This window comes from Pinus tabuliformis, chromosome Q (genome assembly GCF_031772625.1).
Source record: "Pinus tabuliformis cultivar Carrire ecotype Pingquan chromosome Q, CPIR1, whole genome shotgun sequence".
Classification (NCBI taxonomy): Eukaryota; Viridiplantae; Streptophyta; class Pinopsida; order Pinales; family Pinaceae; genus Pinus; species Pinus tabuliformis.
Window position 1 is genome coordinate 1,152,370,797 of NC_142296.1, and position 18,986 is coordinate 1,152,389,782.

The 18,986-nt window shown below is 35.9% G+C and overlaps 1 pseudogene; it reads left to right on the forward strand.

Moving 5' to 3' along the window:
- Window positions 1–8,735: 8,735 nt before the first annotated feature.
- Window positions 8,736–9,738, forward strand: LOC149223725 (21 kDa protein pseudogene; annotated as a pseudogene).
- Window positions 9,739–18,986: the final 9,248 nt, after the last annotated feature.

Genomic DNA, 18,986 nt, shown 5'->3' on the forward strand with positions numbered 1-18,986 from the left:
AAGCGAGTGAATATATATTTTAGAATTAGATAGTTACTAGTTTCATTGGGTAATCATCAAGAATAAATAGAAAATAAAGTGAAAAGAAATAAGAATTAATAACATTTTCAAATAATTTTTTTCCTTAAAAAAAAAATTCTCCAAAGAAAAATACCTCGTAACAAATAAAATACCCATCAAATTCCATCCTTAACTCCAATCACTTCATTCCTAAAGAATCACTACCATTAAAAACAAATATAAGAAAAATATAATAAAAAAACCAAACTTCATAAAAACACTTCAACTTTTTTAAATATAATACCAAAAGAAAATCAAACTTCCGACAAACACTTTACTTTCACAGTGGGAAAAAGAAAAAACATATATTTCTCTTAGGTTTCGTAACCTAAAACATCTAAGTTCTACAACAATGTTCATCCCTCATCCCCATAAAAGTAATTAAACTACATAAAAAGGTTTAGGTTAAATTAATTTTACATTGTTCACATGCTATACTATCTCTTACTTAACTTAGTGGTCAATGTAAAATTACCTTTACCCTAATTTTATGTAATTATTTTCAATACTATATATTATTGTTTTTATTTATATATATTTTTATTTATTTATTTTCTTTTATATTATTATTTTTTATGTTATAAAATTTATATGTATAACACTATTTTTTAATAGTGATATATGAAAAACTTTTATTCAATGCTCTCCATATTTATCACTCACTACTTTGCATTGTAAGTTATAGTTTTCATTATATATGGATGCATTGTAAGTTATAGTTTTCATTATATATGGATGCAGGAGCATTTGACTAAGGAGGTGACAAGGGAGGTGATAGTTGGGCAAGCTGTTTTGATTAAGTTTACTTTTAGTTAGTTTTATTTTATTTTTAAATGAAGGTTATTACAACCAATGCTTTTATTTATAAACTGAACAGTAGTTAGAATAGGATTTGTTTAAAATAAGTTAGAAATGAAACTAAAAGATAAACTGAACAGTAGTTAGAATAGGATTTGTTTAAAATAAGTTAGAAATGAAACTGAAAGAAGCTGGAAAATAACTATAATGTAACTAAGGGTGGTTCCTCAACGCTATGAGGCTGCCAACAAGCATAAATAGGCAACCCAGAATCAAAAGTGGGGTTGCTGCCATCTAGTTGAAAAAAAAAGGAAGTAAATCATAACTCTAAATAGTGATTTTTTTTAATGAATTTGAAGACAGCTTATAGGTATTCACTGTTTCAGACGCAACATGTATAAATTACTATGCATAGCAATTAAACAACAAATTGTGTGACTAACATTCAAACTGTGCACTGAGACTGAAAGGATCAAATACGACAGAGTCAAACCATTCAAGTACATTACCAAATGCATACTATTTGATTTAAATTAGAAATTTAGAGTATATATATATATATATATATCATCAGGTCCACGAAAGTACAGCACAAAAGTTCCAAATTATATATATATATATATATCATCAGGTCCACGAAAGTACAGGACAAAAGTTCCAGATTCCACACAAGCCTCGAGACACAGAGCCCTCAAAAAAATAACCAACACACCTTCATACAAACGAGATAAGCCAAGGAGGATTTCCACAACCCAGATAGACCAAAGCAGTACACAAACGAAACAACAGACATGAAAACGAACAGCAGAAGGCCGAAACACATTCCGAGAATAGAAAACAAAATTGGTAGGATGGGCTCGTTGCATAGGAGGCAACCAAGTATCGACAAACCAACAAACTGAAACCCCAAGGGTTAAACAACTATTGCCCGAAACCAAAATGCAACTGTAGAGCACAGTCAAGGAAGGACCCTTCCCGATTAAAGCACATCGGACCCAAATCTTCAAGGAAGAGACCAGAGAGTTTCATCCTCGAGAGCCAGCCCCTTGCAGCCACAGCAAAGAGGAGAGGGATACCTGCACAGTGACAAGAAGATTGTTAGAGAGGAAGCATAGCTATGTAGCACACAACAACACCAGAGAACAAACAAGGAACTTGACCCACGAAAAATACCTGAAGGGGAGGCGAGACTCCATAACCGAGCCACAAGTTGAAACCCCAAAGCTGAGCGCAACCAATGGCTGAAGTGCCATGATACCACAACCTTCTCACCAGGAGAAAGGCCGTGAATAAAGACTATAGGAAGGCGAAATAGTGGAACCAGAATAGGGTTTTTACCTGTCAAATAAGCGACCAAGCCTTCGACGAGAGTAATAGGTGGAGGGCCTGTGAAATGCGACCAAAACCTAGTTAGAAAACATCACCTACAATTTGTAAAAGAATAGTTCACAGACAGTCGAAATAAGGGATACCTAGAATGACAAACCAAACCTAAGACCTCCACGGAAAACCAAGTGTACAGCAACCACCAGGTCCAATGAAAAACATTCATATAACTAGCAAACAATAGATGACCAGAACCAGAGAAGACCGAAGAGGATAGCGGGCAATAGAGACCCATCTTCTTCTAAAGCCTAAGCAAACGAGCCACAGAGGAACGGAAGCATAACTCAGACGAACAACAACACAAATGATCCCATGTCGAGCCATACCATAGATGCCATGCTCACACAAAACGAGACCAACCTCGTGCCGAATGCACATTGAAGGTGCCATAAACCCTCAACAAACCCCGGTGTGTGCCAGCCCAAGAAGGATCAAGGATAAGGTAGCTGCCATGTAAGTCTTGCCACGCAACCGTCTCGGGATCGCCATCAAATCTTGGTATCAGAGCAAGTTCTTTTCTAAAAAAAAGTGTGGAAGTATGAAGAAGAGGTCCAGGTAGAGCTATCAGGAGAGTAGCCGATGAAGGGATGCGAGAAGAAATCAGGATCCTAAGTGTGCCCGATTGGCAGCAGTGGAAGCAAGGAGGTGTAGGGATCTAGAAGGTGGTGATGAGAGTGAGGAAGAAGTTGCAACCACGATGGATGGGTCAGATGAAGAGGGACCAGAGATAAAAATTATTGAGATCGGTTTTGTTGGCAAGTAGCAAGCTGAAGCCAGAGCTTTCGAATTATGATGGCAATTTATCTACGAAGGTATTGTTGGACTGGATTAGTGATCTGGATAAATATTTCGAGTGTGAAGAAATCAGTGAAGATAAGAAGGTCATGTTTGCAGCCACCAAATTGAAGGGACATGTAGCATTGTGGTGGGACAGCGTGCAGGTAGAAAGGAGGAGGTCAAATAAATCGTTGATCAAAAAGTGGAACATGATGATTGCCAAGATGAAGAGTAAGTTTCTACCCAAATATTATCATATTGCTCTGTATAGGCAGTTGTAGAACTTGAAGCAAAGATAAATGACTATGAAGGAGTATACGGAAGAATTCTACAGAGTTAACCTGCGAGCAGGTTATGTTGAAGATACCTCGAAAAAGACAGCAAGGTTTGTGAATGGCTTACAGATGGAGATACTAGATGAGATTAGTGTTCTTTCCCCTAAGTCCATAGAGGAAGCTTATCAAAGTGCTTTGAAGGCAGAAGAAAAGATCACCAAAATGCAGAATTCCAGAAGAGGACGTGGATCTCATAGAGGAAGAGGACAGTCTTTTGGTAGAGGAAAAATTGTCAACAACAATGAAGAGGGTAGAAGTTCAAAAACTACAAGACCAACTGAAAAGGAACGTAACACTAGAGGAGGAAGGCCTTAGCAACGAGGAAGAGGTAATGGAAGAGGCAGAGGAAATGCCTATCAGTGTTACAAGTGTCACAAGCGGGGACACAAGTCTTTTGAATGTCCTGAAAGTGATCAAGCAGAGCAAAGAGGAGCATATGTTGCTCAACCAAAAGAAGCAGAGGAACTGCCATAAGAAGTGGAGAACATCCCTGAAACGGGAGAAGCCTTAGTGTTAAACAAGGTATTGTTGAAACTAGCTAAAGAGTTAGTTGACCAGAGACAACAAAAATCACATGTGAAATGCTACAAATTGATTATTGACAACGGGAGCACTAACAACCTATTAGCCACTAAAATGGTAGAAAAACTGGGTTTAAAAATATTGAATCACCCAACACCATATAGGGTGTCTTGCTTACAAAAAGGACACCAAATACTGGTTGATGAGCAGTGTGAAATGGAGTTTCACATTGGTAGGTATAAGGATAAAGTAACTTGTGATATCATGCCGATGGATGTGTGCCATATACTGTTGGGCAGACCATGACAGTATGACAGGAAACTTGTCCATGACGGGAAGACAAACTGTTACATGTTTTCTAAGGATGGGATAAAACATACGCTAGTACCCATGAAAGAGGAGGATACGACAGAAAACGGTGGAACAAAAGCATTACTGTTAGGAGGAAAAGAGTTTCTACAATGGATTGGAGATGATGAGGTAAAATATGAAATTGTGCAAAGGCCAAGAGCTGTGTTAACGCATACTGAGATTACTAACTTACTTGAGGAGATACAGGATATGCTGCAATAGTTTAGTGACATTGTGGTGGATGATCTACCAGAAAAATTGCCACCAAAAAGGAGTATCAGTCACCATATTGATTTCATTCCAGGGGCTAGTTTACCAAACAAAGATGCTTACCAGATGAGTCCAAAGGAAAATGAAGAGATTAGGAAGCAGGTACAGGAGTTGTTGGATAAAGGGTTGATTCAGGAGAGTTTAAGTCCTTGTGTGGTCCCAACTGTTTTAGCTCCCAAGAAAGGAGGTGAATGGCAGATGTGTACTGATTCTCGAGCAATTAACAAGATCACTATTAGGTACAAGTTTCCTTTGCCATGGATGGACGACATGATGGACTGTTTGAGTGGAGAAACATATTTTTCGAAGATTGATTTGAAAATTGGATATCACCAGATTCAAATTCGTGAGGGGGACGAATGGAAGACAACTTTCAAGGCCAATGAAGGCCTATATGAATGGCTGTTCATGCCATTTGGACTGAGAAACGCACCCAACACATTCATGCGCTTGATGAACAAGATGCTGAAGTAATACATTGGAAAGTTAGTGATTGTATACCTAGATGATATCCTTATTTTCAGTAAGACTGAGGAAGAACATTTCCGACATGTTAGGTATGTCGTGGAAAAGTTGTAGCCAAAAAAAATGTTGTTAAATTTGAAGAAGTGTACTTTTTTAAAGAAATAATTGAATTATTTAGGATTTGTGATTTCGAAAAATGAATTAAAGATGGATCTAGAAAAGGTTGCAGCCATAGTTAGCTGGCCATCCCCCAGGAGTTTCTTTGAAGTGCAGAGTTTTCATGGGTTTGCGATTTTTATCGAAAATTTATAAAATATTTCAGTGGGATTTGTGCACCCATGGTGGATACCGTTAAAAAGGAAAATCAACCTTTTCATTGGATGGAATCAGCGAAAAAGAGTTTTCAGCTGCTAAAAATGAAGATCATCGAAAGACCAATTTTGAGGTTTCCATATTTCAACAAACCTTTTCAAGTTCGTTGCGATGCCAGTGGGACAACCATTGGAGTAGTACTCAACCAAGAGGACAAGCTGGTGGCCTATTTCAGTGAGAAGTTGAATGAGAGTAGGCAAAAGTATATGTATTATGACAAGGAATTTTATGTACTGGTCCAATTACTGAAACATTGGAGAAATTACTTGATGGCGAATGAATTTGTTTTGTTTTCAGACAATTCTGCATTACAGTATGTTATGCAACAGCACAAGCTGAACCATAAACATGCGAAGTGGGTGGAGTACCTCCAGAGTTTTACATTTGTATTGAAACACATTAGTGTCAAGCCAACAAAGTGGCAGATGCGTTAAGCAAGAGAAATTTTATTTTACAGGAAAGCAGAGTGCAGGTGTTAGGATTTGAGCATCTTAAGGATCTGTATGAAACAGATGCAGACTTTAAGGAAGCATACGAAGCTTTCCAGAATCCGTTGAGAGACAACAGTTCATGGCTAGACTATAACATACAGGAAGGATTGTTGTTCGGGGGAGGATTGTTGTCCATGGAAGTACAGACAGAACTTCCAGATTCCACACAGGCCTCGAGACACAGAGCCCTCAAAAAAATAACCAACAGTCCTTCATACAAATGAGATAGGCCGAGGAGGGTTTCCACAACCTAGATAGAACAAAGCAGTACATAGACGAAACAACATACATGACAACCAACAACAGAAGGCCAAAACACATTCCCAGAATAGAAAAAAAAATCGACAGGATGGGCTCGTTGCACAAGAGGCAACCAAGTATCGACAAACCAACAAACTGAAACCCCAAGGGTTAAACAACTATAGTCTAAGACCAAAATGCCACCACAGAGCGTAGTCAAGGAAGGACCCTACCTGATTTAAGCACATCGGAAAAAAATCTTCAAGGATGAGACCACGACGTTTCATCCCCGAGAGCTAGCCCCTTGCAGCCATAGCAAAGAGGAGAGGGATACCTACACAGCGACAAGAAGATTGTCAGAGAGGAAGCATAGCTATGTAGCATACAACAACACCAAAGTAAAAACACGGAAATTGACCCACGACGAATACCTAAAGGGGAGGCCGACTCCACAACTGAGCCACGAGTTGAAACCCCAACCTGAACGCAACCAATGGCCGAAGTGCCATGATACCACATCCTGTTCACGAGGAGCAAGGTCGTTAATAAAAACTACAGGAAGGCGAAACAATGGAATCGGAACAGGGTTTTTACCTGTCAAATAAGCAGTCAAGCCGTCGATGAGAGTAATAGGCGGAGGGCCTGTGAAATGGGACCAAAATCCAGCTAGAAAACATCACCTGCAAGTTGTAAAAGAATCGTTCACAGACATTTGAAATAAGGCATACCCAGAATGACAAACCAAACCTGAGACCTTCACGGAAAACCAGGTGTACAACATCCACCAAGTCCAACGAAAAACATTCATATAACTAGCAAATGACAAAGGACCAGAACCAGAGAAGAACCAAGAGGATAGCGGGCAACAGAGACCCATCTTCTTCCAGAGCCGAACCAGACGAGCCAGAGAGGAATGAAAGCATAACTTAGACGAGCCACAGAGGAACGAAAACATAACTCAGACGAGCAATAATGCAAATGAGCCTAGGTCGAGCCATACCATAGACACCGTGCTCACACAAAATGAGACCAACCTCGGGCCGGATGCACATTGAAGGCGCCATAAACCCTCACCAAACCTCGATGTTTGCCAGCATGGGAAGGACCAAGGGTGAGCCAGCGGCCACGTAAGTCTTGCCACGCAACTGCCTCGGGATCACCATCATATATATTTAATAAATAGTTTTTAATCAAAAAGTTTAGATGGTGTGATTTTTTGTTTTATTAAATTATATTTATAAGAGTGAGTAGTTTGTTAATTTTAGTATTTTGAAAATAGATTTTAGAAAAAAATAGATTTGTAAAATTTGATATTTTTGCTTTTTTGAGCAAGCGAATGATTTGATTAAATATTTTTGGATGGAGAGAAAATAGTCCATGAAAAAATAATTAAAATTTTAAAATTAAGAAAAAATTATGTTTTTATTTGGTTTTGATTAAATCATTTCATTTATGATAATAAATTTGATAGTGATGGAGTTAAAAAATAGGTAATTTTATAACTTTATAGATAATAATTCTAACAAAAACCACAACGAACATTCTTATCTCGGGAAAACTAGTTAAATTAAAACACTCTTTTGATCCACGTAAACCTGAAAATTCTAACAAAAGCCACAAGGAACACTCTTTTGATCCACGTAAAACCTAAAATTAGTTTTAATGGTTTAAAAAATCATCTTCTTTTAACAATGTGAGGGGATAAATCAAACGACACGCCATATCCCTTCCCAATTACCAATAAAAATTTGAGGTTACAAATCAAACTTATGAAAGTACAAAAAGAAAAGAAGAACGACACGCCATATCCCTTCCCAATTTCCAATACAGTCGTTGTCTATCTGGGTTAGAAATTCATTTTGATAGTTATTTTTTTTTAAGAATTTGTGGATATTTTTTTAATAATTTTTGTTTATATTGTTTTTATGGTAAAAATAGATTTAGCATTATCAACATTTTCAATATGATTACTTAAAATTTTGAAGTTTTAGAGATAATTGAAATTTCCTAAAATTTCTATCAAATTTAAACAAAAATCATACAAATTTTTTTACTATTTTTGGATTGTGTATCTTAGTTAGAAATTCATTTTGATAATTGTTTTTTTGGATTTTTTTTTTTTTTTTCAATTTGTTTATATTGTTTTTCGATTAGAAGTAGATTTAGTAATATTAAAATTTGTTTGTCGCGTACAATCTTGAAATTTAATCACTATAACTAAAATTTCCTAATTTTTTTATCAAATTTAAACCAAAAAATCATACAAAAATTTCCACTTTTCAAATCAAATGTATGGCCTTAAAAAATACTCTCCCAATAAATCCTTTAAACTAACGACTAAATGATTATATAACGTTACTTTAAAGTAAATGAATATACAAAATCAGAGTGATAATCATGTTATGACTTTTAACTAGTTCGTAATTGACAAGTGACTTAGGATATATTTTGCCCCATTTCATCCAATAGGATATATTTTTTTACCCCATTCATCAACGAAGAACAGACAAGATTCGATAAAAGCACCGAAAATGTTGACATTTCGACAGCCGCCGGGCTATCACTAAATCAAAAATGATATTATAAAATACAGCGCCATCGGCGGAACCGATCACGTGGAGCAGTGGACGAATATTGAACAACTCCCAGCAGCGGTGCCGACTTCCTATTTATAAGGTAGCAGAGCAGAGCAGAGCAGAGGAGAGCAGAAACCCTTCCAAGTATACGTCTCAGGGTCGAATCGCCATGGCTTTCTCAGCCACTATTTTATCTGTTCTTGTAATTGCTGCGTGCCTGGGCTCAGCGGCAGCAACGAAGGTCCTGAATCCTGTGCACAGCAACACACACATTGTGGAATTTATCAGAACTTCGTGCAATGTGACTCTGTATCCGCAGGTCTGCGTTTCGTCGCTCTCTTCCTACGCGGGGTCTCTGAAGGCCACGCAGAGCAATCTGGTGAATGCGGCCCTGCAGGTGAGCCTCGTTAATGCCCACAACGTGTCCCTCTGGGCCACGGGTTTGAAACGCAGAGGGGCTACCATGAGTAAAAGGGAAAGAGCGGCGCTCGGGGATTGTATTGAAAATTTCGGCGACACCACGGACCAGATTCGCCAATCTCTGGCGGAGCTAAAAAACCTGCGGCGGAACACGTTCAAGTTTCAGATGAGCAACATGGAGACGTGGATGAGCGCCGCCCTCACCAACGAGGACTCCTGCCTCGACGGCTTTCAAGTTGCCAGAGGGAGGGTTAAGGCCATGGTCACGGGCCGCGTGCAGAATGTGTGCAAATTGATCAGCAATGCCCTCGCTCTCCTCAACAAATTCGCTGCCACCGAAGGAGGATATTAGATCGGTGTCTGTCACTAAAAGCCTGCAAGATATTTTGATATGTTTTGAATATTCAATGTATTCTGTATATGATAACTCCTGAATATTCAATGTATTCTGTATATGATAACTCCTCTTTTGCTTTCTATGGCTCTGGCGTTAAAGCCAAATCTAGGGTTTTCTTGGGCTGTACACTTTGTAACACGGCGTGTAGAGTATTCAGGAGGTTTCTGTAAGGAAAAAGATTGGAGATTCAGAGTCCGCTGGAGTATTGAGGAAGGTTTGTAATTGTAAAACAATAATATTCGACTTTTCTAAAGTTCTAACCTTTGTCTGCCTATTGATTTTGATGGTCTAACCTCAAATTTTGTTATTTGCATTGTTATCCTCTGCAAAATTGGGGATCAATAGAGATGTTGTCTCGTTTGGGTTGAACTACTTATTGAATAAGATTGCTTGCTTAATATGTGGCCAATCAGCAATTGATATCAAAGTTCAGGGAATTAATAAATATCATGGAGTCTTTAAAAACCAACCGTTTGAATAACTTATACGTCAAATATTTCGATTGTTATTAGTGGCAATATAACCGTATATTAAAATTCAATTTGTTTAACGAGGCAATAGTCTTACTTCCTTACTTATATTTAAATTTTAATAATAATAATTTTTTTTATTAAAATGATATTTAAAAAATAATAAAATGGATAGAATTAATATATAATAAATTTTTAAAATCATTAAATATATAATTAAATTTCAAGATTTTATTGCCTTACTTTAACCAGATTGTATTTTTGTCTTGAAAATTATGGAAATTTCGGTAAGATTTTGATAAAATCAGATATTGATTTTTGTAAATCCAGGTTATAGTCCAACTTAAATATTTTGGATGTCCCAAAGGTAATAAAAACAAGATTTTGATAAAATCTGGGAGGGATTTTTGTAAATCCAGGTTACAATTGTCAAACTTAAATATTTTGGATGAACTAAAAGTTTTTGATGGTGCTGAATCTATTTCCACCGCCAAAAACATGATTCAAATTTTGATAAAATCCGGTAAGGATTTTTGTAAATCCATGTTATAGTTCTCAAACTTAAATATTTTACATGCCCCAAAATTTTTTTATGGTGCTAAATCGATTTCCAACACCAAAAATATGATTCAAACACTATTACTGCAAAAAAAAAATAAAAAATTATTTTACCCAAATTCCAACTAATTCTAAAAATTTTAAAAATTACTCCACATCAATAAACACAATTCTTATTATTTTGTAAAATTAATACAACTCAAATCAATCTAAACAATTCTTATTATTTTGTAAAATTAATACAACTCAAATCAATCTAAACATGTTTAGACTATTTGGGCTTCCTCGTTTCCTAATGGCCTCGTAAATGACGGGCATGAAATGGTCAAAAAAGTAGGCCAACCTTTATCCGACAAAAGGTGCGAAAAGCAACCCAATGTATTTTATTTCTAAAGTTTCGCTTTTCTAATATATTTGTTTAAGTGCAATGGAGACTCAATGGTTCACTCACATATAGCTAGCTTTAGACAAAAACTGTGCACAAAGAGAGTGTCTAACGGACCACATGATGTTTTATTATGGAACCTGCAACACCACTTTATAGGATTTTACACCACTTTATAGGATTTTACTTTGTAATAACTTTATTCATTATAGTTATGATGTTACATCATCTCAAATAGTGAAGGTATTGGAAACAAATCATTAAAAGTGGGTTTAGTGTTTTTTTATCAGCTTTGATATATTCGGATTTCACTTTATCTATTTAAATAACATTCCAATTTTATTTTACATATTTAAATAATATCGCTTAATGTTGGAATATTTTTTATGTTTTTAAATTAGGGTTAGGAATTTGGCTTGTTATATAATTTGTTTTTGAGGTTTTAGATTATTATGTTTCTCGTTAAGAAATGTTATGTTTAAAATTTTGCTTTTGAAAAATGATATTTTCATAGTAAATTAACCTTTCATCAAATAAAAATTAAAAAATTACCTTTCAATAATATTATTATGTTAAATATTTTCACATATTTATTATAGGGAAAAAAACAAAATAACCAATATTTTTTTTTTTCATCATTATAATTAGTTAGTATTGATCAACCACATTGTTTTTCACACAAGGATACGACCTTGTAAAATTACAATAATAATTCAAAAAATAAATTTAAATGTCATAATAGATTAGATTTAATAAACATAGTCTAAATGTTATATGTTATGACATTTTTCTAGGTATATTTTAATTAAAATTTTCCAAAATATAGTTAAAATTTACTACAATTACAAAAATAATTTATAAATTTATAAAATTCAAATACTCCAAAAAAATTTCAAAACATTAAATTCATTTCATATTAAAAAATACAATTTTAATAATAAAAAATTAAAAATATTAAAAAATATATATATTATTAAATTTCAAATAGAATTTATAAACGATAAAATGACAACCTAAACAATAAAATAACAACAAACACTCTTATTTAATTTGGTATTTCTTTGTCTAATTAGTTTTCTTCTTGTTAACTAGTATGTGACTCTTTCTATTTAGTGTTCATACTTTATTGTGAGAAATTGCCCTGAAAATCTTTTACATGTTGCATAATTTTCCAAATGTTTTTGCCCTATCAAAAAATGATTCTCTTCATATTTTCTTTAAAAATGTGTGCTATTTTTAAATCTTATTTGCAATATGTAAAAGCAAAGAGAATATCTAGAACACTTAAAGGCAACTATGGGTCTTCCTGAGCTTGTGCAAAGACACTCGCATACACATTCACACCAAAGTTATTTTCCTGATATCTTAAGCCTTTGAGAATTCATGCTTAGGAATTATGCTGGTTTGAAAAATCCTTTGCATCCCTCTTTCATGCAACTTCAATTTAGCTCAAGGAAGTTGTTTGCACTCACTAGGTATGCACACTTCTAGTTGGGTTGTAAACCACTCTATGTTTTTGAATTGTCTTACATACAATGCCTTATGTTCTTCTTGCCTTTTAAAGATCAATTATTATTAAATATCAAATGGAATTTTTAAAAGGATAAAATGACAACAACACCAAATTAAAACAAAACGGTCTCGCAATAAAAGGGAAAACTTGCTCCACCAACCCTCAACACATTAAAATAAAGTTCATTACTACAACAATGTCAGCTTCATAATCATTAAGCCAACTTCATAACCATTAAAGGGGCTAGACAAATATTTTTCTAATCAGCAACTTCTCCCCAAGTGTGGCCATTGAAAAAAAGAAAAATCTAATGAATGCAATGCTAGGGTGCATAAATTAGTGGAGATTGTGGGTCTCTTAAAAGGGTTAATAAGCAACAAGAAACAAGTAACAACAAAAACCTATTAAATCACACCACCTACAATTGTTGTTTAAGGAGATGTAAATAATGAAACTCAATAATAAAAATATCAAAATTTCTAGGTAATAAATTTATCAAAATAAACTTAATAACAAAAACAAATTTCAGAGAATTTAAATTCATTTAAAGAATTCAAACTAACTCAATGAAAACAAAAATTACTCTCCTTTAGAATGTTCACTTTTATATATATATATATATATATATATATATATATATATATATATATATAACTCACCATCGACCTCCAATCTTCCTCAAATATTATAAGTTGTGTTTTATTAATGAATTTGATAGTCTGGTTTTGAGAAACAGATATTCAAATTCAATTAATGAAGTTGAAGGGGAAAGCTAACCTGAAGTGCTCGTAAGCGTTAAATAATGTTGTGCATGCAAATTGATAGTTTGCTAGCAAACGAAAAATTGATGGCTGGAGGGAGGCGAATCAGTCTTTACTATCTGAGTCTCTACTATCCAAAGGGCCCTAAAACCGCATATTCATGGTACATTCACAGCCTATAGGTGGATTCCAAAGTCCAATCATCCTCTTTGTAGTTATGTATGTGTGCCTTCAACTTAACTACTCCAGCCTCCACGCTTCATTTCAAATTATTTGTTTTTTATTTCTTGTTGCGTACACGACAATGTGTAGTGTAATATTTCAAACCTACATGTTGTAACCTAGTGTCCTTGGGTGGCATGTCATTCAATGATGAAAAATATGCCATAATATCATTAAAGGAACACCATGCAACCTATTGTCCTTGGGTGGCATGTCATTCAATGATGAGAAGTATTCCATAATGTCATTAAAGGAACACCATCTACACATTTAATGATACCACAAGCTCAATTTAAAGCCAGTGAATATACACTTTAGATCAATTATGCTACGAGAAGTATGCCATAATGTGATTAAAGCAGCACCATCAACACATTTAATGGTACCACAAGCTGAATTTAAAGCGAGTGAATATATACTTTAGAATTGGACAGTGACGAGTTTCATTGGGTAATCATCAATGATAAATAGAAAATAAAGTGAAAAGAAATAAGAATTAATAACATTTTCAAATAATTTTTTCCCGTAAAACAATAGATTTCTTCCAGAAAAAATACGTCGTAACAAATAAAATACCCGTCAAATTTCATCCCTAACTCCAACCACTTCATTCATCAATAATAAAAACAAATATAAGGAAAATATAATAAAAAAACCAAACTTCATAAAAACACTTCAACTTTTTAAATATAATAAAAAAAAAATCAAACTTCCGACAAACACTTTACTTTCACAGTGGGAAAAAGAAAAAACATATATTTCTCTTAGGGTTTCGTAACCTAAAACATCTAAGTTCTACAACAATGTTCATCCCCGCTCATCCCCATAAAAGTGATTAAACTACATAAAAGGGTTTAGGTTAAAGTAATTTTACATTGTTCACATGCTATACTATCTCTTACTTAACTTAGTGGTCAATGTAAAATTACCTTTACCCTAATTCTATGTAATTATTTTCAATACTATATATTATTGTTTTTATTTATATAAATTTATATTTATTTATTTTCTTTTATATTACTATTTTTTATGTTATAAAATTTATATGTATAACACTATTTTTAATAGTGATATATGAAAAATTTTATTCAATGCTCTCTATATTTATCACTTACTACTTTGCATATTGATGCAGGAGTATTTAACTAGGGAGGTGACAGCTGGACAAGCTGTTTTGATTAAGTTTACTTTTATTTAGTTTTATTTTTATTTTTAAATGAAGGCTATTACAACCAATGCTTTTATTTATAAACTGAACAATAGTTAGAATAGGATTTGTTTAAAATAAATTAGAAATGAAACTGAACGAAACTGGAAAATAACTATAATGTAATTGAGGGTGGTTCCTCAATGCTATGAGGCTGCCAGCAAGCATAAATAGGCAATCCAGAATCAAAAGTGGGGTTGCTGCCATCTAGATGAAAAAAAAGGAAATAAATCATAACTCTGAATAGTGATTTTTTTTTATGAATTTGAAGACAGCTTACAGGTATTCGCTGTTTTAGAAGCAACATGTATAAATTACTGTGCATAGCAATTAAACAAAAAATTGTGTGACTAACATTCAAACTGTGCACTGAGACTGAAAGGATCAAATACGACAGAGCCGAACCATCCAAGTACATTAACAAATACATACTATTTGATTTAAATTAGAAATTTACAGTATATATATATATATATATATATATATATATATATATTCATCAGGTCCATGGAAGTACAGGACAAAACTTCCATATTTCACACAAGCCTCAAGACACAAAGCCCTCAAAAAAATAACCAACAGTCCTTCATACAAACAAGATAGGCTAAGGAGGATTTCCACAACCCAGATAGACCAAAGCAGTACACAGACGAAACAACAGAGATGAAAACCAATAGCAGAAGGCCGAAACACATTCCCCGAACAGAAAACAAAATTGATAGGATGGGCTTGTTGCATAGGAGGCAACCAAGTATCGACAAACCAACAAACTGAAACCCCAAGGGTTAAACAATTATAGCCCGAAACCAAAATGCAACTGTAGAGCGTAGTCAAGGAAGCACCCTACCTGATTTAAGCACATCGGACCCAAATATTCAAGGAAGAGACCACAGAGTTTCATCCCCGAGAGCCAACCCATTGCAGCCAGAACAAAGAGGAGAGGGATACCTGCACAGTGACAAGAAGGTTGTCAGAGAGGAAGCATAGCTATGTAGCACACAACAACACCAGAGAAAAAATAAGGAACTTGACCCACGACAAATACCTGAAGGGGAGGTCGGACTCCATAACCGAGCCACGAGTTGAAACCCCAACCTGAGCGCAACCAACGGCTGAAGTGCCATGATATCACAACCTTCTCACCAGGAGCAAGGCCTTGAATAAAAACTATAGGAAGGCAAAATAGTGGAACCAGAATAGGGTTTTTACCTGTCAAATAAGCAGCCAAGCCATCGACGAGAGTAACAGGTGGAGGGCCTGTGAAATGCGACCAAAACCTAGTTAGAAAACATCACCTGCAATTTGTAAAAGAATCGTTCACAAATAGTCGAAATAAGGCATACCTAGAATGACAAACCAAACCTAAGACCTCCACAGAAAAATAGGTGTACAACAGCCACCAGGTCCAATGAAAAACATTCATATAACTAGCAAACAGCAGAGGACCAGAACCAGAGAAGACCCAAGAAGATAGCGGGCAATAGAGACCCATCTTCTTCCAGAGCCGAACCAGACGAGCCATAGAGGAACGGAAGCATAACTCAGACGAACAACAACACAAATGAGCCCAGGTTGAGCCATACCATAGATGCCATGCTCACACAAAACGAGACCAACCTCGTGTCGGATGCGCATTGAAGGTGCCATAAACCCACAACAAACCTCGGTGTGTGCCAGCACGGGAAGGATCAAGGATAGGCCAGCTGCCACGTAAGTCTTGCCACACAACCGTCTTGGTATCACCATCAAAGTTTGGTATCAAAGCAAGTTCTTTTCTCAAAAAAAATGTGGAAGTAGGAAGAAGAGGTCCAGGTAGAGCTATCAAGAGAGTAGCCGATAAAGGGATGCGAGAAGAAATTAGGATCCTAAGTGCCCGATTGGCAGTAGTGGAAGCATGGAGTTGTAGGGATCTAGAAGGTGGTGATGACAGTGAAGAAGAATTTGCAGCCACGACGGATGGGTCAAACGAAGAGGGACCAGAGATAAAATTATTGAGATCAGTTTTGTTGGCAAGTAGCAAGCTGAAGCCAGATCTTTCGAATTATGATGGCAGTTTATCTACAGAGGTATTGTTGGACTGGATTAGTGATCTGGATAAATATTTCGAGTGTGAAGAAATCAGTGAAGATAAGAAGGTCAGGTTTGCAACCACCAAACTGAAGGGACATGCAGCATTGTGGTGGGATAGGGTGCAGGCAGAAAGGAGGAGGTCAAATAAATTGTTGATCAAAAAGTGGAACATGATGATTGCCAAGATGAAGAGTAAGTTTCTACCCAAATATTATCAGATTGCTCTATATAGGCAGGTGTAGAACTTGAAGCAAAGAGAAATGACTATGAAGGAGTATATGGAAGAATTCTACAAAGTGAGCCTGCGAGCGGGTTATGTTGAAGATACCCCGAAAAGGACATCAAGGTTTGTGAATGGCTTACGAATAGAGATACTAGATGAGATTAGTATTCTTTCCCCTATATCTATAGAGGAAGCCTATCAAAGTGCTTTGAAGGTAGAAGAAAAGATCGCCAGAAAGCAGAATTCCAGAAGAGGACGTGGATCTCATAGAGGAAGAGGACAGTCTTTTGGTAGAGGCATAACTGTCAAACACAATGAAGAGGGCAGAAGTTCAACAACTGCAAGACCAACTGAAAAGGAACGTAACACTAGAGGAGTAAGGCCTTACCAACAAGGAAGAGGTAATGGAAGAGGCATAGGAAATGCCTATCAATGTTACAAGTGTCACAAGTGGGGACACAAGTCTTTTGAATGTCCTGAAAGTGATCAAGTAGAGCAAAGAGGAGCATATGTTGCTCAACCAGAAGAAGTAGAGGCACCGCCACAAGAAGTGGAGAACATCCCTGAAATGGGAGAAGCCTTAGTGTTAAACAAGGTATTGTTGAAACCAGCTAAAGAGTTAGTTGACCAGAGACAACGGAAAGCACTGCTCCGAACTGTGTGTAAATCACATGTGAAATGCTACAAATTGATTATTGACAATGGGAGCACTAACAACCTATTAGCCACTGAAATGGTAGAAAAACTGGGTTTAAAAAGATTGAAGCACCCAACACCATACAGGGTGTCTTGGTTACAAAAAGGACACCAACTGCTGGTTGATGAGCAGTGCGAAGTGGAGTTTCACATTGGTAGGTATAAGGATAAAGTAACTTGTGATATCATGCCGATGGATGTGTGCCATATACTGTTGGGCAGACCATGACAGTATGACAAGAAAGTTGTCCATGATGGGAAGACAAACTGTTACAAGTTTTCTAAGGATGGGATAAAGCATACGCTAGTACCCATGAAAGAGGAGGATACGACAGAAAACGATGGAACAAAAGCATTACTGTTAGGAGGAAAAGAGTTTCTACAACGGATTGGAGATGATGAGGTAAAATATGAAATTGTGCAAAGGCCAAGAGCTGTGTTAACTCATACTGAGATTACTAACTTACTTGAGGAGATATAGGATATGCTGCAGTAGTTGAGTGACATTGTGGTGGATGATCTACCAGAAAAATTGCCACCAAAAAGGAGTATCAGTCACCATATTGATTTCATTCCAGGGGTTAGTTTACCAAACAAAGCTGCTTATCGGATGAGTCCAAAGGACAATGAAGAGATTAGGAAGCAAGTACAAGAGATGTTGGATAAAGGGTTGATTTAGGAGAGTTTAAGTCCGTGTGCGGTCCCAACTGTTTTAGCTCCCAAGAAAGGAGGTGAATGGCAGATGTGTACTGATTCTTGAGCAATTAACAAGATCACTATTAGGTACAAGTTTCCTTTACCATGAATGGACAACATGATGGACTGTTTGAGTGGAGCAACATATTTTTCGAAGATTGATTTGAAAATCGGATATCACCAGATTCAAATTCGTGAGGGGGACGAATGGAAGACAACTTTCAAGACCAATGAAGGCCTGTATGAATGGCTGGTCATGCCATTTGAACTGAGCAACACACCCAACACATTCATGTGCTTGATGAACAAGATGCTGAAGTAATACATTGGAAAGTTAGTTATTGTATACCTAGATGATATCCTTATTTTCAGTAAGACGGAGGAAGAACATTTCCGACATGTCAGGTATGTCCTGGAAAAGTTGCAGCAAAAAAAATGTTGTTAAATTTGAAGAAGTGCACTTTTTTAAAGAAAGAATTGAATTATTTAGGATTTGTGATTTCGGAAACGAATTAAAGATGGATCTGGAAAAGGTTGCAGCCATAGTTAGCTGGCCATCCCCCAGGAGTTTTTTTGCAGTGCAGAGTTTTCATGGGTTTGGAGTTTTATCGAAAATTTATAAAAGATTTCAGTGGGATTTGTGCACCCATGGTGGACACCGTTAAAAAGGAAAATCAACCTTTTCATTGGACGGAGTCAGCGGAAAAGAGTTTTCAGCTGCTAAA